The sequence below is a fragment of the Rosa chinensis genome, chromosome 4 (assembly GCF_002994745.2).
Source record: "Rosa chinensis cultivar Old Blush chromosome 4, RchiOBHm-V2, whole genome shotgun sequence".
Taxonomy (NCBI): Eukaryota; Viridiplantae; Streptophyta; class Magnoliopsida; order Rosales; family Rosaceae; genus Rosa; species Rosa chinensis.
The window spans coordinates 65,187,656-65,205,384 of NC_037091.1; the positions used below are offsets into that span (position 1 = coordinate 65,187,656).

Consider the following 17,729-nt stretch of genomic DNA (forward strand, 5'->3'; position numbering starts at 1 on the left):
TCTTGGAGTTTTTCCAGAAGGTTATCGATCATTCTAGATGATATGATGTCATAGAACACGTGGGAGTCAAGAACCATCCAGAAAATTGTCAAGACGAAGTCGTTCCTTGTCCAAGAAGGAAGCTTCAGAGTAAGAAATCGAAACCTAGTCGAAACAGGACTGTTTGGCAGAAATCTTTTGTGGACGAATTTTGGGGGCATTTTTGGAAGGTTATTGCTGCTGCAAACATGAAGGAGAGTCCTAGAATGATTCCTCAAGATTTTGGGAAGATTACTAAGGCTTGAAAATCATTTAATTATGCACCAAGTAGAGTGATCCTCAAGCAATTAGGAGAGGCTTTCAAAGCAGAATTGGGAAAGGAAACTAGGGCTGTGTATTCTATATATATAGAGTAGTATAACACGTTGAGACAGACCATCCTACAGCGCCTCTTCTGCTCCTAACCCTAGCACACAAAGTCTCAAAAATTCCCAAGTCTTCAAGAAGGAAAAACCGTGCACATCACCATCCATCTCCATCAAACTCCTGCCGTGCCCCATCTTGAAGGATTGCCTGCATCTAAGGCTGCCTAAAAGTGAATTCGTGGCTCTCATACTCTGCTCTTTACGGTTTTTATCCTCTTGTAATCGAATACTCATGTTTTTATTTGTTAAATTTAAGACGATGTGTGGCTAGTTAATTTCTGTTAGGGGCGAGGTTTGAAGCCCCAATTATGTAGAACATATGTTTGATTAAACTTAGTTTCTTGATCTATGGTGTGGGTTGGTTGTTTATCTCTGATTGATTGAAAACTTTTGCATGTGTATGTTTTATGGTCGCGAACATAGGATTTATGCATGTAATTGGAGCTAGGTTTAGAAAATAATTCACCTAATCGTTTTGTTTTCTAATCCACAAGTATGCAAGGCTTTGAACAAAAGTTGATGTTTTAAACAACTAGAAGAGCATGCTAGGTAGGCGTTCCACACTAGACTGCAACTCTATAATCAATCGTTTCCATGAGATCTTAATGCTTCAAATATGTTGACACTATATGTGTTGTTGATAGGATAGCGTTCTATACCTTGATTGCATGTTTGATAGGCTTAGCTATTGTGCGTTCACGTAGACTAAGTAATTAGGGAAACATTAATAAGGGACATGATCTGCTCCGACTTGTTTCTTGGTTGATTTCTGTTCACACCTTAGTAATTGAAACTAGGTTAACTTAACATTGTTCGAAAGTAATTGGTGGTGGATTTCCGAGTCTCTAACGTCTTCTCCATATTGTTTTTCAACTTAAAATTCGAAATTGCTTTCTTTGTTTTCCTTTAATTTTCGTAAAACTTAAAAACCCCCAAAACATTTATTTTTTCCTTTCTTCTTTTATTTCGTTGCTTCCTCTCTCCTTTTCCCTATTCTACGTTTGTTTTCCTTTCTTTTAGTTAGTTTCTTTGTTTTGTGTTCTTTGTTAGTTTAGCTTAGTTTATTTTTCTTTGTGATTAATTGGTTACCCTCAATCCTTGGCATCGAACGATCCTTGCTTACTCTATATTGCTAACGACTACATCTTGCAGGGTTAAGTTGAGCGCTTGTTTTTAGCGTATCAATTTTTGGCGCCGCGTCGCCGGGGATTGAAAAATACTTATTTTTCACAATTTTAATTTTTAGTTTAATTCAAGTTTCGGTTAGAAGTTGTAAATCATACTTGAATAGTTTTGGAATTCTTGTTTTTAACGTTGACTCTATCTCTACGTCCTCTAGGCGCATCTTATTACAACACGATGTCTAGGATTGGTCTGGATACGAGAAGTGTTTTCAAGTGAGCTTTGTCTCCACCAAAATCGTTCCTTACCTACCTGGTCGTGTTGGAAAGGAGTTACCGAACGACGTAGAGAGAAAGTTTTTGTTAACGATTAGAATTCTATTTCTTTTCTAACTTGATTTACGAGTTCTAGTTGAAATAAAATTTGTTTTGTGTTAGTTTTTCATAATTTCGTCCCTTACATTTATTTCCCCTTGTTTTTCGTTTTTTTCTTAGGGTTCTAACGCCATTCTTGTTTGTTCCTCAGGCACTTCAACTCGTTTATGCATACAAGGAAAAATCCAAAAGGCGAGCTTGTTCCTTCTGATCCTGAACTTCTGAAAACAATTCGAAGCAAAAACAAGTTGAAGGAAGCAAGCTCGTCTTCACCAAAAGAAGAAGAAGAAGTGTACGACATCTCATCACTCTTTCAAGAGCAAGTTTCAACGCCAACACCTCCACCAATGGCTCTCACCATTAGGCAACTTTCAACTTCTGTGATTCCACCAGGTGGTGTCCCCACTTGTATAACCTACCCTGATGCAGTTGAAGGAGCAACAGCTGACTTTGAGTTGAAGTCTGGGCTACTTCATCGTCTTCCTACATTCCATGGACACTCTATGGAAGATCCCAATCAGCATTTAATGGAGTTTCAGTTCATTTGCACAAGCATGAAGCCACAAGGAGCTGATGAGCAAATCTTGAAGTTGAAAGCCTTCCCATTTTCGTTGGCTGACAAGGCAAAGCAATGGCTTTATGAGTTGCCAAGTGGACGCATCACATCTTGGGCAGACATGATGAAAGCATTTTTGGAAAAATATTTCCCTACATCTCGGATCATCATGCTTAGGAAGAAGATAAGTGGAATTCAACAAGGGCAAGATGAGTCCTATGCAGAGTATTATGAAAGGTTCAAAACTCTCATCACTCAATGCCCTCAACATGGCATGAAGAATGAGACCTTGCTCACTTGCTTCTATGATGGTCTCACCAACTTGGAAAGAGATATGCTCGATGCAGCTTCAGGAGGATCATTTGTTGACAAGGAACCTGCAGCTGGAATGATCTTAATTGAGAATAGGGCCCTGAATCAACAACAATATGGCGGTTCCAAGTCCACCCATACACGTGAAAAAGTTAATGAGGTAAGTACATTGGTTCAATTGGAAGATAAAATTAACAGGCTTACTTCTATTGTTTCTCAGGGAATGAAGGGACAAGTTATGGTATGTGGAGTGTGCTCAATGCAAGGGCATATGTCTGATCAATGCCCTCAACTCATGGAAGGAGGAAACTTTGAAGGTGTCAACGCCCTAGGGTTCCAACAAGGGTACCAACGTCCAAGGAATGACCCATATTCTAACACCTACAACCCTGGATGGAGGGATCACCCCAATTTTCGTTGGAAGGACAATGAAAACGCCCAACCAGCTTCTCAAGCCTTCAATCAACGTCCTCCAGGCTTCTTCCCAAAGCCACAGGCTCCTCTAAACTCTAATCCTTCGAATTCTTCATCTTCTTCTTCTAATAACTATGATGAGATTATAAAAACTTTAACTGTTTCTACTCAGACTTTGTTGCAGAACCAAAATCAAATGCAAAATCAAACCAACAATTTGATGCAAGGTCAGAATCTCATGCAAAAGAGGATGGACGCAATGGAGAAACAGCTTGGTCACGTGGTTGATTTTATGACAAAAGGCCCTGAAGGTGGTAAGCTGCCAAGTAATACTATTCCAAATCCAAAGGGGGGCTTTGAATCTGCCAATGCCATCACCACTAGAAGTGGAAGGATCATCAATGACGTCCCCAAGGCACAAATGAACACCACAGTGCACATTGATGAAGAACAGGAAACACCAATTTCGAAGAGGAAGGAAAACAATGGCCCAGCGACTTCCAGGATTGAAACTGACTTAGCAATCCCAGACCCTGCTACGTCCAGGATTGAAGGCTCATTGCAATCCCCAACAAAACCAGAAACCAAAGGTAAAATGTCTAACTCTTCAATCCCGGTTAATACTAATGCTTTCCTTTCTCCTATGCCTTTTCCTCGCAGATTTGCTAAGTCCAAACAAGAAGAAAGCGACATGGCTGTTTTGGATACCTTTAAAAAGGTGCAAGTCAACATTCCCCTTCTTGAAGCTATAAAGCAAGTGCCCAAATATGCAAAATTTTTGAAGGAACTTTGTACAACAAGAAGGAGAATTCGAGAAAAGGAGGTTGTGAAGGTGAATGAGAATGTCTCAGCTGTTATTCAAAGGAAACTTCCCCCAAAATGCAAAGATCCTGGAAGCTTCACCATTCCTTGCGTTATTGGTAACACTAGATTTGAGAATGCCATGTTAGATCTAGGTGCATCTATAAATGTTTTGCCTTATTTTGTTTATGCATCTTTAGGTCTAGGTACACTTAAAACTGATAACGTAATTATTCAATTGGCGGATAGATCTAAGGCCTTTCCGAAAGGATTGTTGGAAGATGTGCTTGTGCAGGTTAATCACTTGATCTTTCCCGCGGATTTTTATATCTTGGACATGGAGGAATCCACCATAAACCCAACGCCACTTTTGTTGGGTAGACCTTTCATGCGGACTGCTAGGACAAAAATTGACGTCTATGCTGGCTCTCTAACCATGGAATTTGATGGAGATGTGATAGGATTCAACATCTTTGAGGCTATGAGGTATCCAATTGAATTTGATTCATGTTTTTCTATTGACATACTTGATACTCTTGCACAGAAGGTTTTGGAAGCAATAAGAGAAGATACGTTGATCACAACCATTGAGCAAGGCGTTGGTTACACCCATGATGGCGTCATAATTCCCATGAAGAAACTTCAGGAAACGTTGGACCCTCAAATATTTGAGGACGTTTCTTCCGTTGAAACTCATCTACGTTATGAAGGTAAACCTCCTTCCCCTTTGTCAATTCAGTTATCTACTAATAAACCTCTTCCTTCAGTGATTCAGGCCCCAACACTTGAACTCAAACCATTACCGGATCATTTGAAGTATGTTTATTTGGGAGATGACAAAACATTGCCTGTCATAGTCTCATCCAAGTTGACGCCATCTCAAGAAGAAGAACTTGTTAAAGTGCTAAAGAAACACAAGACTGCAATTGGATGGACATTAGCTGACATCAAGGGAATAAGCCCCACCACTTGTGTGCATCGAATTCTTCTTGAGGAGGGTGCCAAACCAACTAGAGAGGCTCAACGTCGTCTTAACCCTCCAATGATGGAAGTTGTGAAAAAGGAAGTCATCAAATTGCTCGATTGTGGCGTCATATACCCTATTTCAGACAGTAAATGGGTCTCACCAGTCCAAGTTGTGCCAAAGAAATCCGGAATTACGGTCGTGAAGAATGAAGAGAATGAACTTGTGCCCCAAAGAACCGTGACTGGCCATAGAGTCTGCATCGATTATAGGAAGCTTAACGCCACCACCAGGAAAGACCACTTCCCTTTACCCTTCATCGATCAAATGCTTGAAAGGTTAGCTGGTCATTCTTTTTATTGTTTCCTTGATGGTTATTCTGGTTATAATCAAATATGCATAGCTCAAGAGGATCAAGAGAAAACAACTTTCACTTGTCCTTTTGGCACTTTTGCTTACCGTCGAATGCCATTTGGACTTTGCAATGCCCCAGGTACGTTTCAAAGATGCATGCTCAGTATTTTTTCTGATTATATTGAGAAAATAATTGAAGTTTTCATGGATGATTTTAGTGTTTTTGGTGATAGCTTCGAAAATTGCTTAGGAAACCTAGAATTAATCTTGAAACGTTGCATTGAAACTAACCTTGTTTTAAATTGGGAAAAATGTCACTTCATGGTTGCTCAAGGTATTGTTCTAGGGCATATTGTTTCTTCTAGGGGAATAGAAGTAGATAAAGCTAAAGTTGATCTTGTTCGCTACTTACCCTCCCCCACTTCTGTGAGAGAGGTTCGTTCTTTTCTTGGACATGCAGGATTTTACAGACGCTTTATCAAGGACTTCTCCAAAATTGCAAGACCCCTATGTCGACTTTTGCAAAAGGAGGTGACGTTTGAATGGAATGCGGACTGCCAAGTTGCGTTTGAACAATTAAAGGAGCTTTTGACCTCTGCTCCTATCATGCTTCCTCCGGATTGGTCCTTACCATTTGAGCTCATGTGTGATGCTTCTGATTATGCAGTAGGCGCAGTGCTTGGCCAAAGAAAAGAGAAAAAGCCTTATGCCATCTACTACGCCTCTCGGACTTTGAATGATGCTCAATTGAATTATTCGACTACAGAAAAAGAATTATTAGCTGTTGTTTTTGCTTTGGATAAATTTAGATCTTATTTACTTCAAACTAAAGTTGTTATTTATACTGATCATGCAGCTTTGAAGTATTTACTCTCAAAGAAGGAAGCGAAACCGAGGCTAATTCGATGGATTCTTCTTCTACAAGAATTTGATGTCGAAATTAAGGACAAAAAGGGGAGTGAAAATGTTGTTGCAGATCATTTGAGCCGCCTTGTACATGGTGAGGACGCCATACCTCTTATGGAAACTTTTCCGGATGAACAACTCTTCGGAATTGAGGTAAGTGAACCTTGGTATGCAGACATAGTCAATTTCTTAGTCACTAAAAAAATTCCAAACTCGCTGTCAAGCTCTATGCATGCAAAACTTAAAAAGAATGCTAGGCAATATGTTTGGGATGATCCTTATCTTTGGAAATTTTGTGCGGATGGTATAATTCGACGTTGCGTGCCTGAAAGGGAGTTTACTCATATCTTGACATTTTGCCATTCTGAAAATTGTGGGGGTCATTTTGGTTCTAAGAAAACTGCTCTTAAGGTGTTGGAATCTGGTTTTTATTGGCCTAGTTTATTTAAGGATGCTTATGCTTTTTGTATGACATGTGATAGATGCCAAAGAACCGGAAACATAGGACCTAAAAATCAAATGCCTTTAACTAATGTTTTGGTTGTTGAAATTTTTGATGTTTGGGGTATCGATTTTATGGGACCTTTTCCTTCATCTCAAGGTTTTCTTTATATTCTTCTCGCTGTGGATTATGTCTCAAAATGGGTGGAAGCACAAGCCACCCGGACTAATGATTCCAAAGTTGTTGCAGATTTTCTTCGATCTAATATTTTCTCTAGGTTTGGAATGCCTCGAGCAATCATAAGTGATGGAGGATCGCACTTCTGCAATAGATCCATTGAAGCCTTGCTTAGAAAGTATAATGTGACACACAAGGTGTCAACGCCATATCATCCACAAACTAGTGGACAAGCAGAAGTGTCAAATCGTGAAATCAAGAAGATTTTGGAGAAAACAGTTAGCCCAAGTCGCAAGGATTGGAGTCAAAGGCTAGATGATGCCTTGTGGGCGTACCGGACAGCGTATAAGACGCCAATAGGAATGAGTCCCTTTAGGTTGGTGTATGGAAAAGCTTGCCATCTACCCGTGGAATTGGAACATCGAGCTTGGTGGGCTGTGAAGAGCTTTAATATGGATTTAGATGACGCTGGGATTCATAGAAAGCTTCAAGTGAATGAGTTGGAAGAACTACGTAATGATGCGTACGAGAGTTCCCGGATTTATAAAGAGAAAACTAAGGCCTTTCATGACAAGATGATTCGTGGGAAAACATTCATAGCAGGCCAAAAAGTTTTATTGTTTCACTCTCGTCTCAAACTCTTTCCCGGTAAGCTTCGCTCACGATGGGTTGGTCCTTTTGTTGTTACTTACGTTTTTCCCCACGGAGCTGTGCAAATTCGAAGTGAGCAAACAGGCCATGAGTTCAAGGTGAATGGCCATCGATTGAAGCCATACTACGCAGCCTTTAAGGAGAGCAACGTAGAGGAAGAAGACCTTCATGACACACCTCCTCTCATAGATTAAAAGCATTCACTACGTCTGGCTGAAGACTTTAAACCAAGCGCTTCTTGGGAGGCAACCCAAGGGATGTTTTCTTTGCTTTCTTTGTTTTCTATTTAGTTCCTTTTTATGTTTTTCGTTTGTGTGCAGGTCATAGAGTTGTAGAGAGGTGTGAAAAGTGTTCCTTCTGTAAAACAGAGTACTGACCGTACAGTCCGTCTACTTTAGACAACTACCGTTTTTAGCTCAGAAGGGACCAGAAGACGTGCCATATATGAATCGAAAGATATTTGAGTCTAGTTTCTGTAAGTTTTTACAGAACTGGATTCGGAGTTTATATGTGTTCCCAGTTCCAGTTTGAATGCAGCAAGGTCAGCCCAGGAAAACAGAAAACTGCGCAGTTGTGTCACAGAAAAAGAAAAACTGGGCATATTTCCGTGGATGAAATGAGGAGTTCTTTACATGGACTCAAAGCTCTATATGTATACTACCTTCAGACCAAAAATCTCGTCCATTGACCCAGTGATGCTCCCGGAATAAAGGTTTGAGTGGGTAAAGGTCACTTTGCCCGGATTTCTGTTCCAATTTCTGTTTTTTTCTCTCTAACTTTATAGGGCTATAACTTTCAAACCGCTTGGAGTTAGGAAGTGTTCCACATATGCACAGAAAGCTCGCAATGTCCACTTTCACCCCCAAGTGGTATAATCGTCATCTGAAGCTGCATAAAAACATTATGGAACCTGGAACATGGGCTGCCGGCACAAACTTCTGGTTTCCAAAGATGCAACAAGACTTCGCACGGAGCTTACGTTAGGAAGTCAAGACCTTATGGTCTTGAGGTTGGGGTCTTTTGTTGTCATCTCCAAAGGTCGTGAGCATTGGGAGGTCTACAAGGGGGAGCTTTTCTATCAACCTTCTCACCTTTCTTCTTTTTGATTTCCCTTCTTTACACTTCTATTATGCATTGTTTGATTTAGTTTTCCATACATTGAGGGCAATGTATGATTCCAGTGTGGGGGAAGGGAATTTGAGTCTTACTTGAAAAAAAAAAAAAAAAAAAAAAAAAAATTTCGTTAGTTATGTTCTTTCTTTTAGCATTTTTAGTTCTTGTTTTTGTTTTGTTTTTCGAGTCTTAGGTTGCTTTCAACTGTCTAGGATGAACTTAATCTCTGAAATTATGGATAAAAGAGGATCACAATATTGAGATGATGATTAAATAATTCTTTGGTTAATTATGATATATACAAAGCATATGAATGTGTAGTAGATGTGGTTTTTGTTGACCTTGGTACAGAATTATGAGCATGTTGATGATGAGTGTGATTCATAATAACCCTTGTGAGAACTTGAGCCTATTTTCCATTCTTTGTGAGTGTTTATTGAAAAATTATACTCTTATTTTTTTGGCGATGCTTAGTGATCTCATTATCTTTCTCTTTGATTGACTGCTTGCCACAGATTAAGTTTGACGGACTCTAGAGATTACTAGAACTTGCTCTTGTACTAGTTGAAACTTTTATCAATACATGTCCCTGATTCTGGAAAGGATAAAGGCACCTAGGAAATTCCACCATAGCCAAAAATAGCCTGTGTCCATATTTGTGCCCGTCGTGGGACTCCTCTAGTTAACCCCTTTGAGCCTACATTTAAACCTTTTTCTTTCATCACCCTCAAAATCCTAACCTTTGAACCTTAGTATAGTTATATCCCTACCCTTGTTCTAAGGATTTAGTGGAGCTAATTCATGAGACAGATAAGTTTTTGAAGGCACTACAAAAGAGATGATGAGAAAGAATAAGTGTGGGACAAAGACTTGTCCATGAGAAAGAAGAAGAAAAATATATGTATGCCGAAAAAGAAAAAAAAAAGTGAACGGCAATGAAAAGGAAAAGAGTGCAAGTATTTATGGATTTTAGTCCCCCCATTGTGGATAAGGAGTTTGTTTTGAAGTGAAGGCCTAAGTTCGATGAATTCGGTCTTTGTCCTATTTCACAAGTGTTTGAAGGAATGTTAGAATGAAGCAAGGGTCCAACACAATGACATCCGGCTCTTAATAAAGACACACAAGAAGTTCAATGTTGCAAGATGCCTTGGTGACTAAAAGAAGATGTCTCAATACTTCAATGAAAGCTCCGCTAAGTTTTTAGAACACTTTGTGTTTTTCCTTACCCTTTCGTTTCTTTAAACCCCTAAACCTTGACCCCATTACAACCTTGAAGTAAGACCTCTTTGATCCTTAAGATGGGCAACCTTTGATCTGTGGAGATTGGCTACAAGAGTTGAGCATATGGTTTGGTCCGTCCGGCAAGTAGTTGGTATCCTTCATGAGATCGTAAAAGAAAAATATACATATATTTCGACATAGCTTTTCTTTGTTTATATGTGTGAGCTTTTTGTTTGTCGAAAATATTATCATCTCTCACATATATTTGAGTGAAAAAGCTTTTAAGCATTAGCCTTGATCGGAGAGAAGAAAGAGTGGTGAATCCTGTGAGGTTTGAATCATACTTGTTGGATACATGCTAAGCTCCACCCATCACCATTGTCACATCCGTGTCTTACATGCTTATATGTGGAATATATGTTTTAATTAACTCTTGAATTACTTATGATTGATTCTTGGTTGCATGCTAATCTTGATGCTATGAAAGTAAGAGATTACTGAGACAACAATGTTGAAGGCATAGTTTGTTTTGTGTTTTGAGTCCTTGTTTTATTTTCTTTGTTTTGATTTTGCTAAGGGACTAGCAAAAGCTAAGTGTGGGGGAATTTGATAGGAGCATAAATGCGACGAATATAGTGTGAAATCCCTTACACTTTTCTTAGCTATTTCCTTTAAAAAGTCAGTTTTAACTTTATTTTCTTTTTAGGTAGTTCGTGAAGTGATTCAAGAGAAATAAGAGCTGAAAGGGAGCAACGAAGCCATGAAACATGAAGTACTGATGCAGAGGACCAAGTTTGATCAACCATTTGGCCAGAAATTACAAGGAAAGTCCACGGAATTCATTGTGCAAAACAGTTGCTGCAAAGCAGAAAACTGCAGTTTCAGAATCAGCTTTCTGGGAACGGTTTTGAGGAGAAATTATTGCATCATTCCAGCTTCACATTTGAAGAAAGGACCAGCGATCCTTGAATACATGATGTTATACTTCAACTACAGCCAAAGAACAGGTCAAAATCATCAACGAGGCAGTAGGAAATCAAAGTCGAAGTATGCTTCCCGATAAGGCAGAAACTGTCAGCTTTTCACGAAGCTTTTTGGGAGATCTTTTCCGGCGATTTTCTTGGAGTTTTTCCAGAAGGTTATCGATCATTCTAGATGATATGATGTCATAGAACACGTGGGAGTCAAGAACCATCCAGAAACTTGTCAAGACGAAGTCGTTCCTTGTCCAAGAAGGAAGCTTCAGAGTAAGAAATCGAAACCTAGTCGAAACAGGACTGTTTGGCAGAAATCTTTTGTGGACGAATTTTGGGGGCATTTTTGGAAGGTTATTGCTGCTGCAAACATGAAGGAGAGTCCTAGAATGATTCCTCAAGATTTTGGGAAGATTACTAAGGCTTGAAAATCATTTAATTATGCACCAAGTAGAGTGATCCTCAAGCAATTAGGAGAGGCTTTCAAAGCAGAATTGGGAAAGGAAACTAGGGCTGTGTATTCTATATATATAGAGTAGTATAACACGTTGAGACAGACCATCCTACAGCGCCTCTTCTGCTCCTAACCCTAGCACACAAAGTCTCAAAAATTCCCAAGTCTTCAAGAAGGAAAAACCGTGCACATCACCATCCATCTCCATCAAACTCCTGCCGTGCCCCATCTTGAAGGATTGCCTGCATCTAAGGCTGCCTAAAAGTGAATTCGTGGCTCTCATACTCTGCTCTTTACGGTTTTTATCCTCTTGTAATCGAATACTCATGTTTTTATTTGTTAAATTTAAGACGATGTGTGGCTAGTTAATTTCTGTTAGGGGCGAGGTTTGAAGCCCCAATTATGTAGAACATATGTTTGATTAAACTTAGTTTCTTGATCTATGGTGTGGGTTGGTTGTTTATCTCTGATTGATTGAAAACTTTTGCATGTGTATGTTTTATGGTCGCGAACATAGGATTTATGCATGTAATTGGAGCTAGGTTTAGAAAATAATTCACCTAATCGTTTTGTTTTCTAATCCACAAGTATGCAAGGCTTTGAACAAAAGTTGATGTTTTAAACAACTAGAAGAGCATGCTAGGTAGGCGTTCCACACTAGACTGCAACTCTATAATCAATCGTTTCCATGAGATCTTAATGCTTCAAATATGTTGACACTATATGTGTTGTTGATAGGATAGCGTTCTATACCTTGATTGCATGTTTGATAGGCTTAGCTATTGTGCGTTCACGTAGACTAAGTAATTAGGGAAACATTAATAAGGGACATGATCTGCTCCGACTTGTTTCTTGGTTGATTTCTGTTCACACCTTAGTAATTGAAACTAGGTTAACTTAACATTGTTCGAAAGTAATTGGTGGTGGATTTCCGAGTCTCTAACGTCTTCTCCATATTGTTTTTCAACTTAAAATTCGAAATTGCTTTCTTTGTTTTCCTTTAATTTTCGTAAAACTTAAAAACCCCCAAAACATTTATTTTTTTCCTTTCTTCTTTTATTTCGTTGCTTCCTCTCTCCTTTTCCCTATTCTACGTTTGTTTTCCTTTCTTTTAGTTAGTTTCTTTGTTTTGTGTTCTTTGTTAGTTTAGCTTAGTTTATTTTTCTTTGTGATTAATTGGTTACCCTCAATCCTTGGCATCGAACGATCCCTGCTTACTCTATATTGCTAACGACTACATCTTGCAGGGTTAAGTTGAGCGCTTGTTTTTAGCGTATCAATGCTCTTCATCTTTGTTTACACTGTATCCCAACTGCCTCATTATACTTCTTTCATAACTTTTCATTAAATGGTTTTATCACTCTAATCTCTAGCAAATTGCATATAGATATCCATCATACTTGCCAAATAAATTTTGATATAGATCAGTGACATGTAGAAAAAGAGAGGTTGTTCTAATGAAAGTTGGCTACCTCTGCCTTTCGAGACTATGAGTAAATGTAAATTTTCATAAATTCATGGTTTCCATTATAATCCAAATACTTTAACGTTCAAAAAAAAAAAGATGGTGGATACTAATTTTGTATGCAACACTACTGCAAAGGAACTCAAAAAGATTTCTTCCAAACTTCAAGAAAAAAGAGTAACAAGTTAATGGTTGGATCCTGAAGAACCAAAAACAAACCAGCTCAACTAATTGTCTGTTCCTTTCATGAAGGGTGCGCTTTCTGCTCCATTGAATTTGTTTTAATCTTTCTTTTTTTTTTTTTTTTCTCAGTAATTACACTATTGGTTCATCACGGCCTCAACCAACCATTACAAAGTTCATTCAGCATAAACTGGAAGAAAAAGAGGAGGAAAGAAGTGAAAACATAGGACAAAATGATCTTCTTGCACGATGCAGAATAATCCGCTACCTCCAATACAAAAACAACATCACAGGCTACATTCATAGCAACTTTGAATCTAGCTGCCACATTCATTGGAAAGAGTCACCACAACATTCATATCGGTAAGTCTGATTCTATGTTCAGAAAAGAAGAGTGGTATTTTCTTCAGTAAACCTTTTCAATTTTTATTACCTAATTAAAATGATCTAATCTATAATTCAGGTCAGGTTGAAGAGATACTTGGAGATGAGGCATGTTGATGGAAAGCTGGCCTTCAAGAAGCTTATCTGCTTTGCTTGCATTTGTGTAATAAGCTAAGCTAACTGATTCATTTCTTATCAATTACACTTGCTTTCAACATTTCTTTCTAATACAAATACAAACATGAAACAAATATTCGTATCATTTTGAATCAAAACTAGTCAACATGAGTGGCAAATGATTAACTATCAATAACTCTGATTCATGCAAAATTCAATAGCATGTTGTTACTATTTTGCATTTTCATTGTGTTCAAGTGAAACTTCCAATGAATCAGCCTCTGTAATTCCACATCATAGACTGAAACTTTAGTCAACCTATTTTCAGCTCTTTGAATTTGTTTTATTTTTCTCAGATATTGTCAAATTTTATCTATCCATTCATTAATATTGTTGTTAACATTTCTTTTTTCTTTATCTCACTTCACCCATTGAAAATCTAATCCATTGTTTTCTGCGTATTTAGCCCTTGAAAAATGGATATATTCAAGAAATTCAGAAGACCAGATTTTTAAAACTCCTAGAGACACAGATTTCGAAACTTAAAGAAGTTGTGCTCCAAGGTTAGCATAATCATTCACTATACAAATCAATCACCATCGTGCCTCACTTCATAAATTGCAGTCATATCATAGATAGCCCTTCATGAGTAATAAAATTTGTCAAATGTACATTGCAGGGACTGAACCATAATCTGGATCAATTTTCTGTGAGGTTAGTGGAACAACAAGCGCACAAAACCTCAAATTTTCAAGCAACATTTATCAAACACTTCTCATTATTGTGTTATGTTTATAACTTCATTAAACTATACATATCAAGTTTGATTTGAAGTTATTAATTCCAGTGAAAACTTCGTGTAATGTGTTCTAATCATGCAGCTAAAAAATTCAAAAGCTGTACCAACCTCAAAGGCTACGTACACCTTCTGAATTCTTTAATTGCATGATTAAAACAGGTTACACGAATTTCTCCACCGGAATCAATAAATTCAAACCAAACCAATTGTAAATTTCAACAAAACATTTAAACTGCAGTTATTTCAATAACATATAACACTAATTCCTGCAGCAAAGTGCGGGCACTCTTGCTCGTTATAACTATACTAAAATGCAAACAAAGTGAGGACAAACAAAATGAATAGTGACCGGACCTTTTTGCCCTTCTTTGGTTATAGGAATTGCATAGGCCACGTATTGCTTTGCTGAGATACCACTGCTTTTCATTTGTCGCGTGTCTTCGTTTTAGCAGAAACAGATACTCTCATAGAGATAGAAAGGTGTTTGTTTGGGAACTTTGGGTTGTTTGCATGATCTGTGAAGAAAGGGGGAGGCCAGTCGGATTTGTAGTTCTCTGTATTTGCAGTTGTTTCCAGTTTCATTTGTAGTTTGGGTAAGTGGTTTTTGTGATTGCTGTGTTGTTTTTCTGTTTTTGTTTTTGTTGGTGTTCGATCTATGGTTGAAATTATGGTGAGTGTTCAATCTATGCTCTTCAGTTGGTAATTTGGATTTGGTTTGTAAGGTTGAGTTATTCATGGGTTTGATAAATTAAGGGCTTTGTTTGGCTGCAAATTCTCTCTGTGGGTTTTTGGTTCTTTCCGATTTCACTTGCATTGGTTTTTGGTTCTTTCCTTGAGAATTCAGCAATTTCAAATTTAAACCCAAAGTCTTCCAATACAAAAGGAGATTGTAACTCCTGCTTTATTATGTTCAATTCGTGTCAAATCTGAGGTGTGTTTTTGCCCTAGATTATGTTGTTTTGAAGTTTCTCTATTTTCCATTATTTGCAGTGTTTATAAAGGCTTAGCTACTGCAGTGTTTATTAAGGCAAGTCAGTTTGTGTTTCCTTTGTGAAGGTACATACCAAAATTAGATCAAGTTGAACATCTTTATTTTCACAGCATTCATATTACTCATATTTTACAACATCTCTAGCTATCTCATTAATAAAAATTGAACCTATGAATATACTTTCAATTTCTGCTAAAAACACTTCAGTTCTGTACTTCATAATTAATCCAATTTTGTACCCAAAGTGTATCCCCAGTGTTATATGCAAGTATTGTATATATAATGAAAAATATAACATAAGCAACTAACCAAAACTTATACCAGCAGAGTGAAGTGATGATAGCCCAAATATAATCTCCTAAATTATAGCACAACCATGCAAAATAACAGACCCCAATTTAGGCTTCTATGACAATACCTTCCTGGAAAGTAGAAGCCCTGAAACACTCTAGCAAGTCAGCAACATTACCTTGCTGTAAAGTGGAAGCCATTCTTTTTTAACCTATTTTCTGTTACAAAACTGGATCGTGCTGTGATAAATTCCTATCTTAGTTGGTCAAACCAAGTGCAATCATAGAAAACCAATTTTGGTCCCAAAACCAACATAGTGGCAGCATCCATTCATTTTATGACATTGCTGCTAATCCACTTGATAAACAAGTATTAGGATCAAAATTTGATAAGAGAAGGCGATTAATGTTAGAAGGTTCCGTTGATAGCAGTATTCAAGGTCATCACTTTATGTTTTGTGTTCTAATACTATCTTTTGAATTTATCATTCATATCAAATTCTTATTGTGAAATGGTTTGTTGTTTGTAGTGAGAGCATCGCTACTAAAATCAGACAAGAGGAAGGAGTTAATATCATAAGGTGGAGTTGATAATGAGTGCATGAACAATTTACTTGGATGTGAATTGCAAGCTGGGACAAGTAAAATTGACCAAGCCTCATATCAAAAAAGTATTCAAGGTTCAAATTTATCAGATACTTATATGCTTACCACAGTCTACATAGCAACTATATTTTTATATGTTTATCAAAGTATCAATCACATGTTTATATGTTTATCATTTCTATATCGTATATCGTATATATATAGCAGTTATTTGATGCAAGTAAGCATGTGTTTTTTGTGGTAGGGACTGTGCATGATTACAGAGATGTTGGGGACAAGATATATTGTTGTTATTATTGGAGAAATGAATCAAAGAAACAGAGCAGCAAGAATAAACCGCCAATTTTTAAGAAGCCAGCATGGACTGTGACTTGATGTAAATAGCTACTCGTCTTCACATGTTTTAGCCAAGCCTAACCATTTTTGGCACAATGTACATAAACAACTACTTCGCTGGCATCTGTATTTTGGGAAATCTGGCAGAGACACCACATTTGCAATCTGGAGAAGGCACCAGATTTTTGGTTAGCATCTGTATCCTTTAACATCTGCCTATAATGTAGTATATCTATAACATAGAACAATGTGTAATATAGTTTTACTATATGTAATATGTAATATATCTAGAACATAGTTTCGATGTAAAATTCAACCATATCAATAGTATACCCGCAGCACTGCACGGGCCTTCTGCCTAGTTGTGTACTAAATTCTAAAGTTAATGGAAAAGTATGTCCGCTAATTAAACAGTCCTCAACCAATGTGAACTTGTGTTTCCTTAACTTAATTTGCCTTAATAAATTAATATCCAGGAGGAGGAGTCCTTTTGCTTAATTAATAGGGGAAATGATCATTTACCCAATTTTAGCTTAAAAATTGCCCACTTGCTCCACTAACAGTTTTTTAACCTCATTTACCCAAAACACTCTAAGGGATTATTTCCCTAATACCCAATTAATTCTTTTTTTATTCTTTTTAGTTTTTTGGGGACTTTTTTGCCCTCTCCTTCTTTCTCACTTAGAGAGAGAAGTCATCCTCCACCTTGCTGTGCTCCGGCGACCGGTCACCGGAATCCGGCTACCAGACTGGTGACCGGATTCCGGCGTCTGAATTTATTGCTCCCTAATAATACCCAGTAACCATATTATTTCCCCCAGCCCCCAGTAATCATATTATTGCTCCCCAGTAACCATATTATTGCCTCCATTAATCATATTATTGCCCTCTAGTGAATTGCATAAACTCCAAAAATCAAAATGAATACACTATAGTTACAATTGATCAATTTATATGCATATTATTACCCCCCAATACTCATATTATTGCCTCGCAATAGACATGTATAACTACTCAATGAAATTTTTTTTTCATTCTTCTTTCCTTATATCCTTCTACCAAATTTACCAAAAAAAAAAAAAAAAACAGCCCAGAAACTATCTTGATGACATCAGCCCAACACCAAGCCATATTGGAGAAGAAAACGCATTCCGAACCGAATCCGATACAGCAACTATCCAAGCCATATCGGAAGAAGAGGAACCACAGATCGGAGAAGAAGAGGAACCACCGGTGGCTGAAGAAGACGATGCAGCCACGACCCGATCCGAATCTGGTGAAAGAAACGCAGTCAGTCCAACCGAGCAGTCGTTGTCGAT

At 37.8% G+C, this 17,729-nt stretch overlaps 1 long non-coding RNA gene and 1 other non-coding gene across 2 annotated transcripts; one reads left to right on the plus strand and one right to left on the minus strand.

Annotated features, from left to right (window-relative positions):
* Nucleotides 1-2,625: 2,625 nt before the first annotated feature.
* LOC112201206 lies at nucleotides 2,626-2,732 on the minus strand. Its single transcript, XR_002936662.1, has one exon. It is a non-coding gene; the product is annotated as a small nucleolar RNA R71 (small nucleolar RNA).
* An 11,717-nt stretch (nucleotides 2,733-14,449) lies between these two features.
* LOC112200497 lies at nucleotides 14,450-16,808 on the plus strand. The gene is made up of 4 exons (XR_002936337.2): nucleotides 14,450-14,780; nucleotides 15,178-15,243; nucleotides 15,999-16,148; nucleotides 16,319-16,808. It is a non-coding gene; the product is annotated as an uncharacterized LOC112200497 (long non-coding RNA).
* Nucleotides 16,809-17,729: the final 921 nt, after the last annotated feature.